The following is a 14,314-nucleotide window of genomic DNA, read 5'->3' as shown; positions in this document are numbered from 1 at the left end:
AATAGCCCGACGGGCAGGGCAGAGATAGATTTTGGTAGCCCGACTGAAAAAAATCGCTAGCCCCGGGACGTCGGGCTAGCGATATTGCGAGCCCTGTATCTGATTGAGGAATCGCTCATCTTTGTCCTTGCACTAGGATAATGTCGGCGTAAATGTGCAGTCATATTCGTTGTGTTCCCACTAGTGCTTTCAGGTTAATCTCGTTGAAATGACCTTAACGCCACAACACGGCAAATCTCCGTTAACGAGCTACCGCCGATCACCCCGTGCATGGGGCTAGACGGCCAACACGTTAACGAGCTAACTGAGCTAACACACTAGCTCCCACCCATGTAATTGAGCATTGCATGGCACATCCAACATACTGTTTTACTTTAGTCCATGACTCGCTTACCTTCAGGGTCATACAGTGGGGCAAAAAAGTATTTAGTCAGCCGCCGATTGTGCAAGTTCCCCCACTTAAAATGATGACAGAGGTCAGTAATTTGCACCAGAGGTACACTTCAACTGTGAGAGACAGAATGTGAAAAAAAAATCCATGAATCCACATGGTAGGATTTGTAAAGAATTTATTCGTAAATTAGGGTGGAAAATAAGTATTTGGTCACCTCAAACATGGAAAATCTCTGGCTCTCACAGACCTGTGACGTCTTCTGTAAGACGCTTTTCTGTCCCCCACTCGTTACCTGTATGAATGGCACCTGTTTGAACTCATCATCTGTATAAAAGACACCTGCCCACAGCCTCAAACAGTCAGACTCCAAACTCCGCCATGGCCAAGACCAAAGAGCTTTCGAAGGACACCAGGAAAAGTATTGTAGACCTGCACCAGACTGGGAAGAGTGAATCTACAATAGGCAAGCAGCTTGGTGTGAAAAAATCAACTGTGGGAGCAATCATCAGAAAATGGAAGACATACAAGACCACTGATAATCTCCCTCGATCTGGGGCTCCACGCAAGATCTCATCCCGTGGGGTCAAAATGATCATGAGAACGGTGAGCAAAGATCCCAGAACCACACGGGGGGACCTGGTGAATGACCTGCAGAGAGCTGGGACCAAAGTAACAAAGGTCACCATCAGTAACACACTACAACGGCAGGGAATCAAATCCCGCAGTGCCAGACGTGTTCCGCTGCTGAAGCCAGTGCATGTCCAGGCCCGTCTGAAGTTTGCCAGAGAGCACATGGATGATACAGCAGAGGATTGGGAGAATGTCATGTGGTCAGATGAAACCAAAGTAGAACTTTTTGGTATAAACTCAACTCGTCGTGTTTGGAGGACGAAGAATACTGAGTTGCATCCCAAGAACACCATACCTACTGTGAAGCATGGGGGTGGAAACATCATGCTATGGGGCTGTTTTTCTGCCAAGGGGACAGGACGACTGATCCGTGTTAAGGACAGAATGAATGGGGCCATGTATCGTGAGATTTTGAGCCAAAACCTCCTTCCATCAGTGAGAACTTTGAAGATGAAACGAGGCTGGGTCTTCCAACATGACAATGATCCAAAACACACCGCCCGGGCAACAAAGGAGTGGCTCCGTACGAAGCATTTGAAAGTCCTGGAGTGGCCTAGCCAGTCTCCAGACCTCAACCCCATAGAAAATCTGTGGCGGGAGTTGGAAGTCCGTGTTGCTCGGCGACAGCCCCAAAACATCACTGCTCTCGAGAAGATCTGCATGGAGGAATGGGCCAAAATACCAGCTACTGTGTGTGCAAACCTGGTAAAGACCTAAAGTAAACGTTTGACCTCTGTTATTGCCAACAAAGGTTATGTTACAAAGTATTGAGTTGTATTTTTGTTATTGACCAAATACTTATTTTCCACCCTGATTTACGAATAAATTCTTTACAAATCCTACCATGTGGATTCATGGATTTTTTTTCACATTCTGTCTCTCACAGTTGAAGTGTACCTCTGGTGCAAATTACTGACCTCTGTCATCATTTTAGGTGGGGGAACTTGCACAATCGGTGGCTGACTAAATACTTTTTTGCCCCACTGTAAACAACAATTATAACTAAACAATTTGAGATAATGTTAGTTTCCATTAACATTAAATTAGGTTACTGAATTGGCAAACACCTTCCTATTAACATTACCCATTTTACCCCAATAACTAAAGAAATTAGCACTTGCAGGTCAAAACCTTTATTCAAGAGATGCAAAAATAACATTGATACAGTGACTGTCAAAAATTACAGCACTGATCATACTGTGACATGTTGGTTCAAAACAGCACACTTAGAAATATTCAACGTTCTTTACTTCAACTGAATGAAACTGAAAACACCATTTCACACGACCCATATGGGATATTTAGACTGTATAACTGTTCACGCTACATCTCTTCACTAGTAAAAGAAAGAAAAAATACAAAGAGAAATTTAAAAATGCTGCCAAAATGCTGCACAGAGCAAAAGGAAAAACAAACAACAACAACAAAAATGGCCCTGTCCTCATGGCTGATGACGTGCAACCCCATGACCCAATCTGGGGCAGTGATGTACCAGCGGAGTTCAAGTTGTGGACCACCAGACAGAAGGTCCTGCACTCACTGTTCCCATGGGTCGGAACTGGAAAAAACACGTTAAGAATTGAGACTCTTGACTACCGATTTGGACTTTTCCTGAACAGCTCAACAAAGATAAATAAGGCTCAGAATGAGGAAATCGACGCGATCAGAATAGTGGTCATGCAACACAGGGTCGCCCTGGACATGATTCTCGCTGAGAGAGAGGGCCTCTGTGTCTTATTCAACACCACTTGTTGCACCTATATCCTGGACAACGTGCACTCCTTGACCATGACCACCGCCCTAGACAAGTTGCGACAACTGAGTAATGCGCAGCAACAAGACTATGTCACGAACAATGAGGACTGGCTGACCTGGCTGCTGAGTGGCAGCTGGAAGACCCTCGTGATAAAAGGACTCGTACTGATAGGAGTTCTGCTTCTATTATTGTGCTTGTTTTCTACATGTATCCTACCATGCATAAGATCCATGATTGACAAAATGGTACAGGCCACAGTAATTACCTATGTTGGACTGCCACTAGAAAATGAACCGGATGTAGAAGATTTAGTATAGAAACACACACACACACATACTGAATGATGCTACAATTGAAAATGTTATAAGCAAGTGATTGTTGGCTGATAATAAAGTATGATTAAGTGAAAAATATTAACATCAGGAGGGGATGTTAAAGAAGAAACGCTTTTATGAGATTTATGTTGCATTAAAGTACATGTTCATATTTTACTCTTAATAGGAAAAGAACAAAATGTACTACTCGCTCTGTTTATAGAAAGAGGAAGTTCACCCTATGACATTTATATGAACTTAGACACACACACATATATGCAAAATTAGAGGAAACTGCTATGCTTGTTTCACCCTGCTATAAATAATAAACGACTACTGCAGCTCGGTGTGAGTCCTCTCTGAGCCCTCACCCGTGCAGCACGTTAACCGTCTCCAAGTGTCTCAGTGTTGTTTATTCACCTGTTTGATAACTGTAAATCTCTGACAACAGTTTATTTATACCATCTTCACGTGAACACATTCAAGAACATAACAGATGAAGAAACATTAAAAACTTCCACACTACATAAAGCAAGAAAAATAGTTTTTCTTTCAGGTGGTTTCAGAAAAACAGAAACATCAAACATCTCCAAGACTCTCTTTGAAAGAACTAAAAACCTTTGTTCTCATGGTCCAATCATGAGTGAACTCCCCGATGAAGCCTTGTGTGCTAAAACATGTCAGTGTTTTAAAGGTTAAACATGAGTTTCCAAAATGTTTTGCTGGAGAACAATGAACTATTTGACTGAGTTTCAATCATTTACAGACGAGCAAAACCAGGACAGAGAAAAAAGGACAAAACTGACTCAGTAAAACAACAGAAAAGAAGATCCCATGTAGATCTGTATTATGTAGAAGTTCAGCCCAGCAACCAGTTCAGTTCAACACAAGTTTAAATGATTCTATCTGAACTCTGTGGAGCCTGATCTCAAGCTTTTTGAGTCTGACACAGAAACCAGAGGATCTTTCTGTGTCTTCAGATTCACTGTGATCCAGTGATGGGAGTGATTTCAGCCTTGAGTGATCACGCTGATGTTTGCACAGAGCAGACAATGAGGTGAATGTTTGGGCACACTGGTCACAGCTGTAGTTTCCTTCCATGTGTGCACGTTCATGAATGTTACGATGACCTGACTGTGAGAAGCTTCTCTCACAGTAGCTGCACTTGTAGAGTCTCTTTCTGGTGTGGATCTGTTGGTGTCGTCTCAGGTGACGTGGAGATTTAAAAGTCTTCTCACACAGGTCACATTGATAAGGTCTCTCCTCAGTGTGGGTAAATATGTGTTGTTGTAACTGTGTGTCTGTTGTAAAGTATTTGCCACACTGTTCACAGCAGTACACATCATGTCTGGTGTGAATGCGTAGGTGTGTATTTCGGCTCTCTCTCTGGCTGAAAGTTTTTCCACAGATGTCACAGCTGTATGCCTTAATTCCAGAGTGGGTAACTAGATGCCTCTGTAAGCTGCTACTTTGAGTAAAAGCTCTGCCACACTGATCACAGCTGTACGCTTTAACTCCACTGTGGATGAGTTGGTGTGTTTTTAGGGAATGCTCCCAGGAAAAAGACTTTCCACACAAGTCACAGCTGAACGGTCTCTCTCCAGTGTGGATGACCTGATGCTGTTTTAGTTTATCCCTCACAGTAAAACCCTTCCCACACTCGTCACAGCTGTATGCCTTAATTCCAGAGTGGGTAACTAGATGCTTCTGTAAGTGGCTACTGCGAGTAAAAGCTCTGCCACACTGATCACAGCTGTACGCTTTAACTCCACTGTGGATGAGTTGGTGTGTTTTTAGGGAATCCTTCCAGGAAAAAGACTTTCCACACAAGTCACAGCTGAACGGTCTCTCTCCAGTGTGGATGACCTGATGCTGTTTTAGTGAAGCCCTCACAGTAAAACCCTTCCCACACAAGTCACAGCTGAACGGTCTCTCTCCAGTGTGGATGACCTGATGCTGTTTTAGTGAAGCCCTCACAGTAAAACCCTTCCCACACTCGTCACAGCTGTATGGCTTAATTCCAGAGTGGGTAACTAGATGCTTCTGTAAGTGGCTACTGTGAGTAAAAGCTCTGCCACACTGATCACAGCTGTACGCTTTAACTCCACTGTGGATGAGTTGGTGTGTTTTTAGGTGACCCTTCAAGGAAAAAGACTTTCCACACAAGTCACAGCTGAACGGTCTCTCTCCAGTGTGGATGACCTGATGCCGTTTTAGTTTAGCCCTCACAGTAAAACCCTTCCCACACTCGTCACAGGTGTGTTTTTTCTCTCCCTTTCTTCTGTGAGGTTTGTCGGCCTCCTGAGAGCGCTGACTTCTGCCTCCATGTTGGTCCTGCAGTGACAGAGATACAAACAGAGGCAGTGAGTGAAATGCAGTCATGGAACAAACTCAACCTTCAAACTCCATTAACACTAGTTTTAAACCTGAAGGTGGAGCGTGGCACCAAACACCTTAAAGGTCTCTTATCCCCACCTGCTGGTAGTAGAAACACATTACATCCAACCTGCTGTTAAAGATAATTCATGACTGTTCAAACACTAAAATCATGCACGCACACACACACACACACACACACACACACACACACACACACACACACACACACACACATTATTTTATAATTTAGATTATTTTGTTGTTTCCTATTACATATTTCTATAATTTGTATAGATTTATACAGAATTATTCAGTGATAATAAATCCTATGTTTGTTTATTCTAAAGGAACCCCGTTAGCTTCCACAACAGATGTTGCTCGTCTTCCGTCAAATACTCACATAAAATATTACACAATAAAGTGGATTCAAGATATCCACATAATTTCACTCTTACATCCACAGTGAGGTTTCACAATTGTTCAAATATAAGCAATCAATAATAATAATAATAATATCAATAACATTGAGGCACATTACACAAATTTCAAAAACAAATCATGTCTTACAATATTTACAACAACTAAAAGCTCTGTAAATCGGCTTTTAAGTGTTCATTGAAGTTTTGAATAATTCTCTAATTTTTTAAGGCAACTTATTCCACTTAAAAGTTGCTCTAAATGCAACAGTTTTACAAAACGTTACTTTTAACTCGAGCATTTACTAAATTGCAGTTTGTTGAAAACTGTGTAATATGATGATGTATTTCATCTGGATACTGCAGCTGAGCAGAATAAATGTGGTGTGTTTAACAGAATTGCTTTCTTTAGAACTACAAGTAAGCCATAGGATACTTTAGCCTGTACAGGAAGCCAAGGAAGATTATTGTGCATTTTATCAATATTAGTATAGTATGAACATCTTCACACTAATCTGGACGCCTTATTCTGGACTAACTGAAGTCTGTTAAGATCTGTCTTATTAGCTGCTGACCAAATGATTGAACAATACTCCAGATGAGACATTACTAGTGCATTAATGACATCTTTCATAATGAAGAAGTGATACACAAAGAGCATTTCATAGCCATAGCTATGCCTTGTCGGCAGAGTTATGTGACATTAGTGATGTTTGTACTTTCAGCGTTAACTTGGTTTTAAAGCCTTTAAAATATACGCCGTTCAATAGTCGACCTTAATCTGACAGAGAATGTGATGATTTTGTGGATAATTAAAGTCAGTCATATATCCACAAACACAACAAGCTGAAAGTCAGTGATGCTGCTCGGTTTGCAGTCCTGAATATCACGGCACCAGCAGGATCCACTGCACTGTTAATGTTAGCTGTGTTATATTGCTGCCTCTGTTCGGTGGTGTCGAGCCAAACGGACTTTAACGTGTGTTTGAACGAGCTGACGGTTCACTCGTTAAGCTGAAAGAAAGATGCTTTAATCACAGCAGTCACACATGTGTCCACTGCACCATCTGGAACTCTTCTTGTTTACACTCGTAATAACACAAACACTAAATCCTCCTGTTTGTAGCAGTGTGTACACCTGAGACTGTCACCTGTCTGTCTGTCCTGCACTCTCTCTCTGTTTCTTTCTCTCTGGTTGTGGAATAAAAGTATGAACATGTGTTTATAAGTTACACTTGTGTTTGAATCCTGCAGCTTATCACACATTTGATTTCCATGTGTGACGACTGCAAGTGTCCAGAGTGAGGACAGACTGAGGGACCCACTGCTGCACATCATCTGTGAGGCTTTGCACCCCTGATGATCCACCAGGACAAACTCAGCAGTGTGTGAGGAAGAGGAGGAGGAAGAGCCAGCAGCAGCTGACAGATGGAGAGAATAGACAGACTGTTCCCTGTTTGTGAAGCACTGCTAGAATAGGACTGCTAGTTGCAGTTCTATGAAGCTTTGAGTATTTTGGATCAGTACCTGCTGTGTTTGTTGCATCATATTGCTGTAACTGTTTATATGCTTTATATATTCTGACCTAAGTTGATCTATAGTATTCTATCATATCATATTCTATAAGGATGTTATGTGTTTGTAGACTTTCTGCCCAGTTTGACCCATTTAGCAGAAGTCAGCCTGTTTAAGGCTCTGATGTCTATTCTGTGTGACTTAAAGCAGTTATGACATGGTCTGATTTTCTCACCCAATAAAGGAATATTTCATATATCAGTCTACTCTTCATTCTATCAGACACAGTTATCACAGCTTGTACATTTGCTTTTTACACATATATGTAAGCATTGAGCCAAATTTAGTACCAACATATTAAAAGAACAATATTTGTCTCTTATATATGATACATCTGTATACACACTGTCACAGATACTTGTCTGTGAGTGAAGTGATTAATATAATAACTATAATATTGGCCATATTATATTTACATTACCACAGTGAGATGACTTTAGTCTCATGAACAACATCAGCTAATTGTTATTTACAGCTAATCTTAAACGACTGTTCAGCACAGAAATGAAGCCCAAGAATCATGTTTCACAGTCCTGTGGTCTCAGCCTCAGATACTCATCAAATCACACAGAGCTCATGTAGAAACAAATGAACAAAATATTTTCTCCTTCATTTCTGTCAAACAAAGCTGTATGAAACGTTTCCAGCTGTTAGTATCATGGTTGCTAGGCAACCTGGGCAGCGCGACGGAGGCTAGACGTCCCATTTCACGAGCCTACGAGCCTCGCACTTCGGCCTTAGCGGTCTTTGAGTACGCGGCCCTTGAGGACTTTAAAGCTGCAGAACCTGAATCGGGATACAGCCATGATGTAGTCGCATTTGCGACCAAATTGGTCGCACTCTAGAGCCCTGGAGCGTGTTCTGGGGAGCTTGCAGGAGTGCTGACAGACATATTCAATCTGTCCTTGGCCCACGCTGTGGTACCGGCCTGCTTCAAATCCACCTCCATCGTCCCGATACCCAAAAACTCCAACCCATCTTGCCTCAATGACTACCGCCCAGTAGCACTCACCCCCATCATCACTAAGTGCTTAGAGCAGCTGGTCCTAGCACACTTCAAATCCTGTCTCCCCCCCACCCTGGACCCCCACCAATTCGCATACCGCCAGAACAGGAGCACAGAGGATGCAGTCTCCATCGCAATGCACTCTGTCCTCTCACACCTGGACAACAACAACACCTACGCCAGAATGCTGTTTATAGACTTCAGTTCAGCATTCAATACAATCCACCCCTCACAACTCATCAGGAAACTGACAGACCTGGGCATCAGCTCCCTCATCTGCAAATGGTTACTGGACTTCCTGACCAACCGCCCCCAAGCTGCAAAACAAAGGGAGCATGCGTGGCAAAACATAGCCGACAGAGTCAATGCGTGAGTGTTAATTTAAACATTGATCTAGGGATTTCCACCCATTTAACACGTTATTTATTATATTTTATTTGTTATTTTATACATTTTATTTTGTGATGTGATGTGAGCGCAGGTGCAACCCAACAGGCCCCAAACGTTCCTGGCAGCAAGTAAAAATGAAATATAAAAATATAGTCCAAACAGGTAAGGTGTAATTGTATTATGAGCCATAGTGCTTGGTCTGTTTGTCCCATGTAAATCAATTGCAGTTAGAGGCTACATTAATTTTCCTTCTGTAAGCACTTATTGAAATTATCTGAGCACATTACAAGTACATATTTGCTTACTCTGTATGCTCAAATGTGGCCCGTTATAGCCAACAGAAAAAAAGCGGAGGGAACTATGTACCTGCACATTAATGCTGTGGAAAGACTTCCTGTTCACATAGTCTCCTTCATTTACTGAAGGAGCAATGATTGGAATGAGAGTGCCATCTGTACAGCCAATCACGCCTGGGAACCGTTAAAATAAATGTAAAATTTAAGTAGTAGTTCAAGTATCACCACATCATACATTAAGTTTTGGTCATCCTGATACCTGCAATTTTGTGGCATCCCTCTTTGATAAATCTTGTGGGTCTATGACCGGGGAACACCACAGACGAGTACAGGAGACGTTTCAGTGCAACTGTAACATTCCTGACTGCCCGACAGACGGTAGCCTTGGAAACGTGCTCAGCGTCATCAATATTATACAGAAAGCTCCCGTTTGCAAAAAACCGAAGTGCAATACAAATAATATGTACAGAACTGAGAGCATGTCCGCGATGTGTCACATGAGGATGTTATTCAAATAAATTGTAGATTGTGCTGAAAAACGGTGACGTTCACACAGGAAATCATCAGGAAATGATAAAATGTCCAAACGCGCTCTAATCACTCTCTCCCGGCGGAGAGCTCTGCGGAGAATTTGGGCTTCAACATCTACTGGCTCTTCAAGGAAGGGGCACGCCATGTCTGACACTTCCTACTGTCAGGTTTCCGACAAAGAGGCGGAGAAAGTAAGTCAGGGTTAGTTGAAGTAAACCTGCTAGGGGGCAGGTTAGCTTCATGGAGTGTGTCGTCATAGTAACTCACTCAGGATGAATCTAAACTCGCTTTGTGAAACCGAAAACCCAGAGTTTTCGTTCACTCAGGGTATACTTACTCAGAGTTTGCACTAAACCGGCTTCCTGAAACAGGGCCCTGGACCCTCAAACACACAATAATAACATGGAGTGAACCACCACTCACAACCACTAGCACTTTATAGCCTCTGTAGAAATTATTCACACCCTCACTTATCTTAACTGCACTACTGTATAGCTCTGTGTAAATAATCATTCTCTACATTCAATAATCTTTAATCCTACAACTGTTTACAACTTGCATAGTTCCCATTTCTGTATAGCTGTATATCTCAGATTCTGTAAAGTTATTTATTTCATATTCTGTATAGTTTTTCATATTTATATCCTGTTCATAGCCTGTACATAGCTTGTACTCACTACAGCCTGTACATACTTATAGTTATAGCATATTCACAACATACTTCATACTGTGTACGTTATAACATACCATAATAGACCCATTTCTGTAATATACTTACATATCTATATTATTGCTAATATATATTGTAATATATCTATATCACTAAAGCACTTCTGGATGGATGCAAACTGCATTTCGTTGCCCTGTACCTGTGCATGTGCAATGACAATAAAGTTGAATTCTAATTCTAATTCTAACAAGCTGAAACGTCAAGACTGGGCCAAGAAATATCTCAAGACCGGTTTTTCAAAGGTTTTATGGACTGATGACATGAGAGTGAGTCTTGATGGGCCAGATGGATGGGCCCGTGGCTGGATTGGTAAAGGGCAGAGAGCTCCAGTCCGACTCAGACGCCAGCAAGGTGGAGGTGGAGTACTGGTTTGGGCTGGTATCATCAAAGATGAGCTTGTGGGGCCTTTTCGGGTTGAGGATGGAGTCAAGCTCAACTCCCAGTCCTACTGCCAGTTTCTGGAAGACACCTTCTTCAAGCAGTGGTACAGGAAGAAGTCTGCATCCTTCAAGAAAAACATGATTTTCATGCAGGACAATGCTCCATCACACGCGTCCAAGTACTCCACAGCGTGGCTGGCAAGAAAGGGTATAAAAGAAGAAAAACTAATGACATGGCCTCCTTGTTCACCTGATCTGAACCCCATTGAGAACCTGTGGTCCATCATCAAATGTGAGATTTACAAGGAGGGAAAACAGTACACCTCTCTGAACAGTGTCTGGGAGGCTGTGGTTGCTGCTGCACGCAATGTTGATGGTGAACAGATCAAAACACTGATAGAATCCATGGATGGCAGGCTTTTGAGTGTCCTTGCAAAGAAAGGTGGCTATATTGGTCGCTGATTTGTTTTTGAATGTCAGAAATGTATATTTGTGAATGTGGAGATGTTATATTGGTTTCACTGGTAAAAATAAATAATTGAAATGGGTATATATTTGTTTTTTGTTAAGTTGCCTAATAATTATGCACAGTAATAGTCACCTGCACACACAGATATCCCCCTAAAATAGCTAAAACTAAAAACAAACTAAAAACTACTTCCAAAAACATTCAGCTTTGATATTAATGAGTTTTTTGGGTTCATTGAGAACATGGTTGTTGTTCAATAATAAAATTATTCCTCAAAAATACAACTTGCCTAATAATTCTGCACTCCCTGTATATGGTGATAAATATCTTTGGTCATATGGTCCTGCTCTGTCTGTCACCTTCTGTGTTGAGCTCATTGTTTCCTCTGTAGTGGCTGAGCTGAGTCCAAGTAGCTGAAAATGTTCCTCTGCTGCTCCGTCAGACTCTCCTCCTCCTGCTGATCAGCTGGGACACAAAACAGATCTTTGTTAGGCTCCACACTGCACTGAAGAGTCAAAGTGTCTCATATGTTCATCTGACAAGTAAAAGAACACATTTTTGTTTCCCGAGGTGGGCAACTTGTTGGAAACAAACACAAAAGGTTTGAGCACTGATACCTCCCATTGCTGGCATTGAAAGATGCAACGCCAGCAATGTGGATTGTCAAGACTCAAACCAATCATCAAGCAAAGACAACAGGGATCATTTGTTTCTGTTTATTTAGCATTCACAGCATTTGTAGTTGCCTTCTGTGCAGGGGAAGTCCACGCACACTGTGTGGTACTGCCATCCGCAGAAGGTGCATTCAACCTCTGTAAGAGAAACGAGATTGTCTGAGACTGAAATGATATTCACTAAAGAAGTGGTGATTTGTAAAACTTCACATTTTGATCCGGGACGTACTCTGCATGAAAACAAGCGCTCACTCTTCCTGCTCAACAAATGACGAGGGCGGAGCCTTATACCACGTGATACAGAAGCTGTGCCGTGTGATGCTAAAATTAGCAGGAAAAAACAACGGCGAGCACGTCAGGGATGACGAGAGAGTGACAAGAGAAAATCCGTCCCGGTCAACCACCCAAACATCAATAACGGGAACCTTATACAGCGCTTCCCCATACCCGTCGAACTCCCGCAGGCACAAAGACATTACGGAGGCTGTCACTTATCACCTGACCAAAGATATGGCTCCATCAACACTGTGCAAAACGAGGGATTTAGGAAAACGATCAACACCCTAGACAAACGCTACACAGTGCCGTCCCGCAACTATTTTTCTATTGTTGCACTACCTGCTCTATACATGCAGCGTCGAGCAACAGTGGAGACGGAATTTCAAGCAGGACAACATTTTGCTGCAACAACAAAACGTGAGACATTTGTTGTTTTATGTTTATTTATTGTTATGAGAGAATCATGATCTCAATTCTAAGCCAAAAAATCATGATTCTCATTTTATGCAAAATCGTGCAGCCCTAACATTAACACAAAACTATTGTTTCACCAGAGAAACACACATGAAGAGAGAGAGAGAGACAATAACAGCTACCAAACAGTCGTCATAATTCGTCACACAATGAGAAAAGGACAAATCAACAAGTAACAATGACTAATTAATATTAAAATCTGTAACATAATGTATTGTTTGGAGTTTAGTCTGACTGGTTCAGGATGAGCTGCCATTATCCAATCACACATCTGCTTACCTGCATCTTTTCTCTTTTTTCTAACCTGAGCACCTGATGGCTTTGAACTTTTGTTGTCCATCTTCCATTGGTTTGAATTTTGCGCTCCAGTACAAACACAAATCCCCCAACCCGAGGATCAGCACAATTAACCTAACAGACCTACACCTTAGTTCACAGATTCACTTTGTCTAAGGTTGATTTCTGGGATTTCACACAACCCAGGATTCAGATCGTGAATCCATGATGGGCTTGGATTTACATCATTATAAATGAAATGTGCTCTACTTGGAAGCAGCCGGCCCCGCCCCTTTTGACGGGTTGTGTGAGACTTTAAATCATCAAACTGTAAATTATAAATTAAATTGTTATTGATCCTTTACCCCGAGTCCTAAAGTGTAGATTTATTTTCTTACTCTTCTTATATTTATTGTTTGTTTACTTGCACCGCTGTAACTGCAGCCTCGTCGTCTCGTCTCTCTATATGCTGGACTGTCTGTAGCGGAGATGACAATAAAGTTTACTTTGACGTCAGCAGCGCGCAGGCGCACCGAGGGCTCTCGCGCTCACTTTATAGAATGTAGAAAAAACATGGGTGCAGATTATAAGTCTGTATCATAATATCTGTTTGTTGTTTTTATTTTGTTTTGCGAGTTGGTTATTAGATGCCGCTCCAGCCAGCCAGAGACTCCCCGCCGCCCCGCCCTCTCCTCCCTGTGCCGCCAGCAGCAGGCGCACCTCGCAAACGGAGGGCGCCCTTACTCCCAGCAAATGGCTGATAGAAAACCGATCGGTGCCTACGAATTTCCCAATATGCGCTGGCATGACGTCGGGGAAGCATGGGTACGACCGATTATTTTATTTTTTTCTTGCCCGTGATGCCCCCCCACCACGATGCATTCTATTGGTTTGCACACTTACACACACCCAGCTGTGGTTTCCTGTTTTGCTGGACTCTGGAGAGCCCCGCCTTTAACGCTCTTCTCTCACAGAGAGCAACAGAAAACTTGGAAAAACTCCAGATTGACTGAACTCAGTTCAAAGTTACCTTGACACCTTTAGATGTGAGACGTAGTGATGGTCCGCTTGAAGCTGACGCTCCGGTGCGTGTGTCAGAAAGATCAACGCGCTGCTTCAGAAGCACCGTGTCGAGGCTTGATTCGTTTGGCCAGAGTCACGTGATCAGTGACGTCTGAAGCTTCGTTTAGAACGTACCTTTTTTTAAATCGAACTTTATTGAAACACAATGAGTATACAACATACAAACAGATGAAGTTTACAAAAGAACAGGGCCCTGTTTCAGGAAGCCGGTTTAGTGGAAAAACTGAGTAAGTATACCCTGAGTTAACGAAAACTCTGGGTTT

At 42.3% G+C, this 14,314-nt stretch overlaps 1 long non-coding RNA gene across 1 annotated transcript; it reads right to left on the bottom strand.

Moving 5' to 3' along the window:
* Positions 1-5,279: 5,279 nt before the first annotated feature.
* On the bottom strand, positions 5,280-14,109 carry LOC146712620 (uncharacterized). The gene is made up of 3 exons (XR_014919057.1): positions 13,999-14,109; positions 11,625-11,730; positions 5,280-5,428 (listed from the first exon to the last, which is right to left on the bottom strand). It is a non-coding gene; the product is annotated as an uncharacterized LOC146712620 (long non-coding RNA).
* Between the last annotated feature and the right edge of the window lie 205 nt (positions 14,110-14,314).

The sequence above is a fragment of the Copadichromis virginalis genome, linkage group LG3 (genome assembly GCF_057382275.1).
Source record: "Copadichromis virginalis isolate Kocher_CV1m ecotype Utaka linkage group LG3, C_Virginalis_male_GT1.1, whole genome shotgun sequence".
NCBI classification, from domain to species: Eukaryota; Metazoa; Chordata; class Actinopteri; order Cichliformes; family Cichlidae; genus Copadichromis; species Copadichromis virginalis.
This window is presented reverse-complemented; position numbering and strand designations above follow the sequence as displayed.